This window comes from Mustelus asterias, chromosome 24 (assembly GCF_964213995.1).
Source record: "Mustelus asterias chromosome 24, sMusAst1.hap1.1, whole genome shotgun sequence".
Taxonomy (NCBI): Eukaryota; Metazoa; Chordata; class Chondrichthyes; order Carcharhiniformes; family Triakidae; genus Mustelus; species Mustelus asterias.
The window spans coordinates 52,505,404-52,514,492 of NC_135824.1; the positions used below are offsets into that span (position 1 = coordinate 52,505,404).

The 9,089-nt window shown below is 48.3% G+C and overlaps 1 protein-coding gene across 1 annotated transcript in view; it reads left to right on the forward strand.

Moving 5' to 3' along the window:
• Positions 1–9,089, forward strand: part of LOC144511396 (basic phospholipase A2 PA-9C-like) — a 28,810-nt gene that overhangs the window by 621 nt on the left and 19,100 nt on the right. The window lies entirely within an intron of this gene.

Below are 9,089 nucleotides of genomic sequence, written 5' to 3' on the forward strand. Positions count from 1 at the left end.
AACAGGGCGGGCAGCTGGATGATTGACAGCCATCTTCGCCAATCAATGGGCGTCCTCCAGCAGTGGGGAATCGCAGCTGACTGATAGACAGCCACAGCCGCCAATCAGTGGGCGCCTGCCAAGAATGACGTCTCACACAACCCCTTGCATTGCCCCCGCCCAACGGCGTCGCCCTCCTCCCACGCCGCAACCAGTGCGCAGGCGCGGTGACGGAGCCCTCTGGCAGCCTACTTTTCGTACGGCCGACCGAATTTCAGGGGTGGCAATTAAAGTCACGGACGACTGGACTGTTGGAGAAAGCAGCCCGCAGCCGACCAGAGGACAATCCCTTTAACAGGAAGTTCCCAGCGTCTGAGGAGTGTCAATCACTGGGAGTGGGTGACAGACAGGACAGCCCAAGGAGGGAGAGAACCATTTCCTTTCCCAACCTGGAAAAGTGCAAAAAAGGCATAGTACCAGAATTAAGAGGTTCATAGTGCAGAATAAGGCCATTCAGCCCATCGAGTCTGTACTGACAACAATCCCATACAGGCCTTGGGAATATGTACTTACCCTGCTCATCCCTCTGGCATTAAGGGTCAATTTAGCATGGCCAATCCACCTAACCTACACATCTTTGGACACTAAGGGGCAATTTAGCATAGCCAATCTACCTAACCTGCACATCGCAGTTGACGTCTTCCGCGCCCGTTGGGCACCGCAGGGGCTGGGGTGCATTATAGAACCCGATAATCACATTATGATTTGATGTTTTAAGTTTCCTTTGTACTTCTGTTCTGTTCGGACTGTTCCCCCTCCTTTTGGGGAGCTGCCCCTTTTACTTTATCCCTGAGTTAATTTGAGTTGGTTTATTTGGTTTGCCCTAAAAGAGGCCATACATTTGGACACTAAGGGGCAGTTTAGCATGGCCAATTCATCTAACCTACATATCTTTCAGACTGTGGGAGGAAACCGGAGCACCCGGAGGAAACCCATGTAGATAAGGATGTTGCCTGGTATGGAGGGCATTAGCTCCACACAGTCACCCAAAGCTGTAATCGAGGAGAGGTTGGAGAAACTTGGTTTGTTCTCACTGGAACGAACATTGATGTTGAGGGGGCGACCTGATAGAAGTCTACAAGATTATGAGAGGCATGGACAGAGTGGATAGTCAGAAGCTTTTTCCCAGGGTGGAAGAATCAATTACTAGGGGGCACAGGTTTAAGGGGCAAGGTTTAAAGGAGATGTACGAGGCAGATTTTTTACACAGAGGGTGGTGGGTGCCTGGAACTTGCTGCCGGGGGAGGCAGTGGAAGCGGATACGGTAGTGACTTTTAAGGGGCGGCTTGACAAACACATGAATAGGATGGGAATAGAGGGATATGGTGCCCGGAAGGGTAGGGGATTTTAGTTTAGTCAGGCAGCATGGTCGGTGCAGGTTTGGAGGGCCGAAGGACCAGTTACTGTGCTGTAATTTTCTTTGTTCTTTGTTCAAAGGGGAGAACTTGCAAACTCCACACAGTCACCCAAAGCTGTAATCGAACCTGGGTCCCTGAAGCAGCATTGCTAACCACTGTGCCACAGTACTGCCCCAGTTATACCCATCAGTAAAGATTGTTGGTGATGTTTTCTCTCTAAAACTCCAGAATACACTGCCTGCGAGTGTGGTGGGGGTTGGTTCAATTGAGGCATTCAAGAGGATGTTAAATGATTATTTGAATAAAAATAATGTGCAGGGTTACGGGAGAAAAGGCAGGAGAATGGCACCTAGTCATAATGCTCATTCAGAGAGCCGGTGCAGATAGAGTGGGCAGAATGGTTTCCTACCGCACCCTAACAATTTTGTGATGTTTGCAAAAAAAGTTGACCTGATCAATATCTTTTGAGATTATGAAGGGGGTTCCAAATGGTTGTAATTTAAGCGCCAAACCAACTGGCATAGGCAAGCATGCTGTGCCAAATTTTCTGATATAGAAATTCACGATATCTGTCCAGTGTGAAAATAAAAATTAAACCGGGACACTCCACAAGAGAATTATGGAACAAAATCTGACACCAAGCCACATAAGGTGCTATAAGAGCTGATGACCAAAAGGTTGACTCATAGAATCCCTACAGTGCAGAAAGAGGCCATTCGGCCCATCGAGTCTGCGCTGACTCTCTTCATCCTACCTCTCTGCGCTATCTCCATAACCCAGTGCATTTAGCATGGCTAATCCACCTAATTTACACATCTTTGGACACTAAGGGCAAATTGGCAAGACTAATCCACTTAACCTATATGTCTTTGGACACTAATTCTGGACTTCTACTGCTTCGCCCACCACGGATTTGGAGTGAGCGAGGGGCGGACAATGGAAATGCCCGTTGACCTCGGGCGGGAATTTCTGGTCTTGCTCGAGCAAATCCTGTCCTAAATGGCAACTTAGCATAGCCAATCCACCTAAACTGAACATCTTTGGACACTAAAGGTCAATTTAGCAAAGCCAATCAACTTAACCGGCAAATCTATGGAGTGTGGGAGGAAACCGGAGCACCTTGAGGAAACCCACGCAGACATGGGGAGAACGTGCAAACTCCACCCAGTCACCCAAGGCTGGAATTGAACCCAGTTCTTTGACGCTGTGAGGCAGCAGTGCTAACCACTGTGCCATCGTGCCACCCATGGTTGTAAGGAGTCTCTGAAAGAAGAAAGGGGAGGTTCAGGGGGCTGGTATTCCAGAATATAGAGCAGAGACCTATATAAGTGTTGCTTAAGTGGGAGCCAAGACAGATTGGTGAGCTGGTAGTCAATGTGGGAGTGATTAAACGTGGGGACAATCAAAAAGCTGGAATAGAGGAGTGCTGGGACCTTGATCTTGTGAGTTGTACAGGTGGAGATTACAGATAGAGGTGAAGCAATGGACAGATTTGAAAAGTAGGATGGGAGTTTTAAAATCAAAGTGTTGCTTAAGTGGGAGCCAAGACAGATTGGTGAGAACAGGGTTGATGGATAAACAAGATTTGTTGCAGATTAGGACACAGAGAGTAGAGCTTTTGATGGCCTCCATGTGTAGAATGTGCAAGTCTGGCCAGGAGTGCTTTGGAACACTCAAGCCTAGACGTAGCGAAGACACGGACAAGAGTTAGAGCAGCAGAAGAACTGAGCCAGGGTGGTGCTACAAAGCTGGAAACAGGCATCTTAATTATGTCTTTGGAAATGTGATTGGGGTCAAAAATGACCCCAAATTTGTGGGCAATCAAATTCACTGTTGCGGCAGATGGGGAAAGAAGCAGGTGCGAGAGAAAGCAGGGTTTGAATCAGGGACCAAAGAGGAAATTTCTGCTCATCCAGTACTGATTAGAAATAAAATCTAATGACTTAGTGGAGGGGCGGAGAGAGTTATTGCTGAGGTAGAGTTGGGCATTGTGCAGGTGAAAATATCGTCGGGGGAACACAATGTGGATGGAAAATAGGAAGGAGACAAGATAAATCCTTGGGGGCTATCAGAATTTCCTGGTGGACTGAACATTTTTGAGTCCATATGACTTCTTCAAAGCTAAGGGGAGAAATGTAATGGATTTTATACTGTTTAAGAGGGGATGGAGCAGAGTGGAAGGTCAGTGATAGATGGAAGCTAAGAGGGATTGCACAAAAATGTTTGAAAGGAGGTGTTAATGGTAGCATTAAGAACTAAAGAAGGTGCTCATAATGGCATACAAGATAGCAGAACAAAGGTCAGTGCTCAGTGAGAGCAGAACTGAAGAACAAGTGACAGATGGTCCTGTGGGGGAGGGGTTGGTGGGGGAATTGCATGGAGACAAAAATTTGGATTTTGGAAAATGGGTTAAGATGGAGGAGAAAGTTCACTGACTGAAGTTGTTGATCTCAATGCTGAGTGCAAAAGACTGTAAAGTGCCTAATCGGAAGATGAGCTGTGGTTCCTCCAGTTTGCATTGGGCTTCACTGGAACATTGGAGCAGGCCAAGGATGGATGAGTCGGCAAGGGGCAAGATGCTGAGTTAAAATGGCAAATCATAGAATCCCTACAGTGCGGAAGGAGGCCATTCAGCCCATCGAATCTGCACTGACCACAATCCCACCCCATAACCACATGCATTTACCCTAGCTAGTCCCCCTGACACTAAGGGAGAATTTAGCACGGCCAATCCACCTAACCCACATATTTTTGGAGTGTGGGAGGAAACCGGAGCACCCGGAAGAAACCTACGTAGACACGGAGAGAATGTGCAAACTCCACACAGACAGTCACCCAAGCCGGGAATCGAACCCAGGTCCCTGGCACTGTGAGGCAGCAGTGCTAACTGTGTCACCATGCCACCCATAAATGACAGAACAGTTGGGGTCCTGCCTGCGGACTGAATGAAGGGATTTTGCAAAGCAGTATCTAGCCTGCTTTTAGTCTCCCCAATGTAGCCCCAATGACCATCGTCCGGTACCTAAGAAAAACCAAGCAGCGTGCCTTAATGACTATCGGCTGGTGGCTCTGACATCCACCATTATGAAGTGCTTTGAAGGCTAGTCATGGCATGAATCAACTCCAGCCTCCCAGACGACCTGGATCCACTAAAGTTTGCCTACCACCTCAACAGGTCCACAGCAGACGCCATCTCTCTGGCCCTGCACTCAACCCTGGAACACCTAGATAACAAGGACACCTATGTCAGACTCCTATTTATTGACTACAGCTCAGCCTTCAACACCATTATTCCCACGAAACACATCTCCAAACTCTGTGGCCTGGGGCTCGGCACCTCCCTCTGTGACTGGATTCTGAACTTCCTAACTCACAGACCATAATCAGTAAGGATAGGCAACAACATCTCCACGATCATCCTCAACACCGGTGCCCCACAAGGCTGTGTTCTCAGCTCCCTACTATACTCCTTTTACACCTATGACTGTGCGGCCAAATTCCCCTCCAACTCGATTTTCAAGTTTGCTGATGACACCACTGTAGTGGGTCGGATGTCAAATAATGACGAGACAGAGTACAGGAATGAGATAGAGAATCTGGTGAACTGGTGCGGCAACAATAATCTCTCCCTCAATGTCAATAAAACGAAGGAGATTGTCATCGACTTCAGGAAGCGTAAAGGAGAACATGTCCCTGTCTACATCAACGGGGACAAAGTAGAAAGGGTCGAGAGATTCAAGTTTTTAGGTATCCAGATGATCACCAACAATCTGTCCTGGTCCCCCCATGCTGACACTATAGTTAAGAAAGCCCACCAACACCTCTACTTTCTCAGAAGACTAAGGAAATTTGGCATGTCAGCTACGACTCTCACCAACTTTTACAGATGCACCATAGAAAGCATTCTTTCTGGTTGTATCACAGCTTGGTGTGGCTCCTGCTCTGCCCAAGACCGCAAGGAACTACAAAAGGTCGTGAATGTAGCCCAATCCATCACGCAAACCAGCCTCCCATCCATTGACTCTGTCGACACTTCCCGCTGCCTCGACAAAGCAGCCAGCATAATCAAGGACCCCACGCACCCCGGACATTCTCTCTTCCACCTTCTTCTGTCGGGAAAAAGATGCAAAAGTCTGAGGTCACGTACCAACTGACTCAAGAACAGCTTCTTCCCTGCTGCCATCAGACTTTTGAATGGATCTACCTTGCATTAAGTTGATCTTTCTCTATACCTGAGCTGTGACTGTAACACTACATTCTGCACTCTCTTGTTTCCTTCTCTATGAATGATATGCTTTGTCTGTATAGCGCGCAAGAAACAATACTTTTCAGTGTATGTTAATACATGTAACAATAATAAATCAAATCAAAATAGTGAAAACTGCATTGGAAGCAACGAATAGACCAAATTGAGGGAGGTGCAAGTGGAACTGCTTTTCCTGTGGCCTGGGGAGGAGGGAGAAGGTAAAGGGGCACTTTGTGAGTGAATGGGAAGGTGCTGTGGGAAGGGGATGATAAGTTGGGGCAGATGGAGGAGTGGATCAGAATGTCACAGTGGGAACGATTCCTGTGGAATGCTGAAAGGGGGCTGAGGGGATAATGTGTCTCCTGGTGGCATCATAATGGAGTCGGTGGAAATGGGGGAAGGATGATCCTTTGAACGCGGATGCTAGTGGGGTGAAAAGTGAGGACAAGGGTGACCCTATCATGGGGTGAGGGCAGAGGTGCTGGAGATGGGTCGGACACGGTTGAATGCCCTGTTAACCACAGCATGGGGGAAATCCCGGTTAAGGAAAAAGTCGGACATGTCAGAAGCGCTGCTTTCGAAGGGGGCATCAGCGGAACAGATACGACAGAGGCGAAGTTACTGAGAGAATGGGATGGAGCCCTCACAGGAAGCAGGGTGTGAGGAGCTGTAGTCGAAGTAGCTGTAGGAGTTGGTGGGCTTGTAATGAATATTGGTGGTCAGTCTATCACCGGCAATGGAGTCAGAGAAGTCGAGGAAGGGAAGTGTTGGAGATGGACCATGTAAAGGTGAGAGAGGGGCGCAAATTGGAAGCAAAATCGCTAATTGTTTCCACGTCCAGTCAACAACATGATGGAGAATGAGTTGTGAGAGAGGGACTCCTGAGTAGGATTGGAAAAAGGCGTGTTCCACATACCCCACATCCCAGGATGGGAGGAAGCTTGTGAATGGAGTATAAATACTAGTTTTGACCATTTGGGCCGAATGGCCTCTTTCTGTGCTGTATTGGTTCTTATATTTCCAGCAGGAAGTGATCACAATCCAGTCGCGGCATCTGGAAACCTCCGCACATCCACTAAGGGATTGGCAGAGATATAGCTAAACAGCCTGCCAACTCTTGATGTGAGCTCACACACTGCGCAATGTGCCACAGCGTCTTTAATAATCCCTGGAACGGTTCCATCCATAGTGTTGTTTTGTACAATCTAACTGCAACGTGTCTCCAGATGGATATCGGAGGATTTCCATTTCAAATCTTTTAGAAGACGGAACCAAAACATTTGCATCTGTGAGACGCTCATGTCAGGGGTGGCACAGTGGTTAGCACTGCTGCCTCACAGCGCCAGGGACCCGGGTACGATTCCCGGCTTGGGTCACTGTCTGTGTGGAGTCTGCACGTTCTCCCCGTGTCTGCGTGGGTTTCCTCCGGGTGCTCCGGTTTCCTCCCACAGTCCAAAGATGTGTGGGTCAGGTTGCATTGACCGTGCTAAATTGTCCCTTAGTGTCAAGGGGACTGGTGGGGTAAATATGTGGGGTTACGGGGATAGGGCCTGGGTGGGATTGTGGTCGGTACAGACTTGATGGGCCGAATGGCTTCCTTCTGCACTGTAGGGATGCTATGATTCTGAATTAGGGATCAACTTTGCAATAACCAAAATTTTGCATTCAGAATGGAAAGATGGGTTTTCATGGTTTTTTAAAAATAGGTTAGTTAACCTCAGTATTTTCCACAAACTGAGAAAAATATTTTATTAAATAAGCTTATACAATTCTAACAAGGTTCGACAGGGTAGATTCAGAAAGAATGTTCCCAATGGTGGGGGTGTCCACAACTAGGGGTCACAGTTTGTCGATAAGGGGTAAACATTTTAGAAGTGAGGTGGGGAGAAATTTCTTCACCCAGTGGGTGGGGAATGTGTGAAATTCACTACCACAGAAGGTAGTTGAGGCCAGAATGTTGTCTGATTTCCATAAGTAATTAGATATAGCTCTTGGGGCTCAAGGGATATGGCGGGGGGGGGGGGATCAGGACATTGAATTCGATGATCAGCCATAATCAAAATGAATGGGGGAGCAGGCTTGAAGGGCTGAATGGCCTACTCCTGCTTCTAGTTTCTACGCACATCACAAAACAGCTAAAATGATCAAGCCAGCATATGCTCGCAAAAAGCCAATCGATTGTGCCATTGTTCTCTCAATTTGCCACATCATATTCCATCATCCTTTAAAACCATAAGACGTAGGAGCAGATTTCAGTCATCTGGCCCATCGAGTCTACCCCGCCATTCGTTCATGGCTGATATGTTTCTCAACCCCATTTTCCGGACCCGGTATCCAGGAAGCTTGGGAACGGACCAGGTATCAGAGAAGCCTGGGAATGGACTTGTATCCGGGAAGACTGGGCTCGGACCCGGTATCAGGGAAGCCTGGGTTCGGACCAGATACCCGGGAAGCCTGGGAATGGACCGAGTATCCGGGAAGCCTGGGAACGGACCCCTGTATCTGGGAAGCCTGAGAACGGACCCGGTATCCGGGAAGCCTGGGAATGGACCGAGTATCCGGAAAGCCTGGGAACGGACCCCTGTATCTGGGAAGCCTGAGAACGGACCCGGTATCCGGGAAGCCTGGGAATGGACCGAGTATCCGGAAAGCCTGGGAACGGACCCGGTATCTGGGAAGCCGGGGAACAGACCCGGTATCCGGGAAGCCTGGGAACAGACCCAGTATCCGGGAAACCTGGGACCGGACCGGTATCCAGGAAGCCTGGGACCGGACCCAGTATCCGGGTTTGACAAAGGGTCATCTGGACTCGAAACGTCAACTCTTTTCTCTCCTTCCAGATGCTGCCAGACCCGCAGAGATTTTCCAGCATTTTCTCTTCTGGTTTCAGATTCCAGCATCAGCAGTATTTTGCTTTTATCTATTATTCGGGAATCCTGGAACCGGACCCCGTATCCGGGCAGCCTGGGACTGGACCCGGTATCCACAGTATTTGTGGATTTTGGACCCTGGAGTGGGGGCAGGAGATTGGAATAGAATAATAATGGATTAAAACTGAAAGCCGGGCTGATTTCTCCGTCCTCGGGAAGGGATGAGGGGCAGACCAGGCCGGCTTCCACACCTTTAATCCCACATGGAATAAGTAAGGCTGGATCCAAAGAGCAGGAGACATTGCGCCACAACGCAGATGTGACAGACGGATGGAGACCCAGTTTTCAGGTCCTTCCAGATTTTGGGATGCCAAATAAGGGATCCGCAAGCCATACACCAGTTATCCCTTATCCAACCACTCGTTACATCCTCAAAAAGCTCTTAATAGAATTGTTAAACATGACTTCCCTTTCATAAATCTGTATTGATTCTGATTAATCATATTAAGATTATTTAAGTGCTTCTTACTACATCTCTGATAATAGATTGTACCATTTTGTTATGCAGAATCCCTC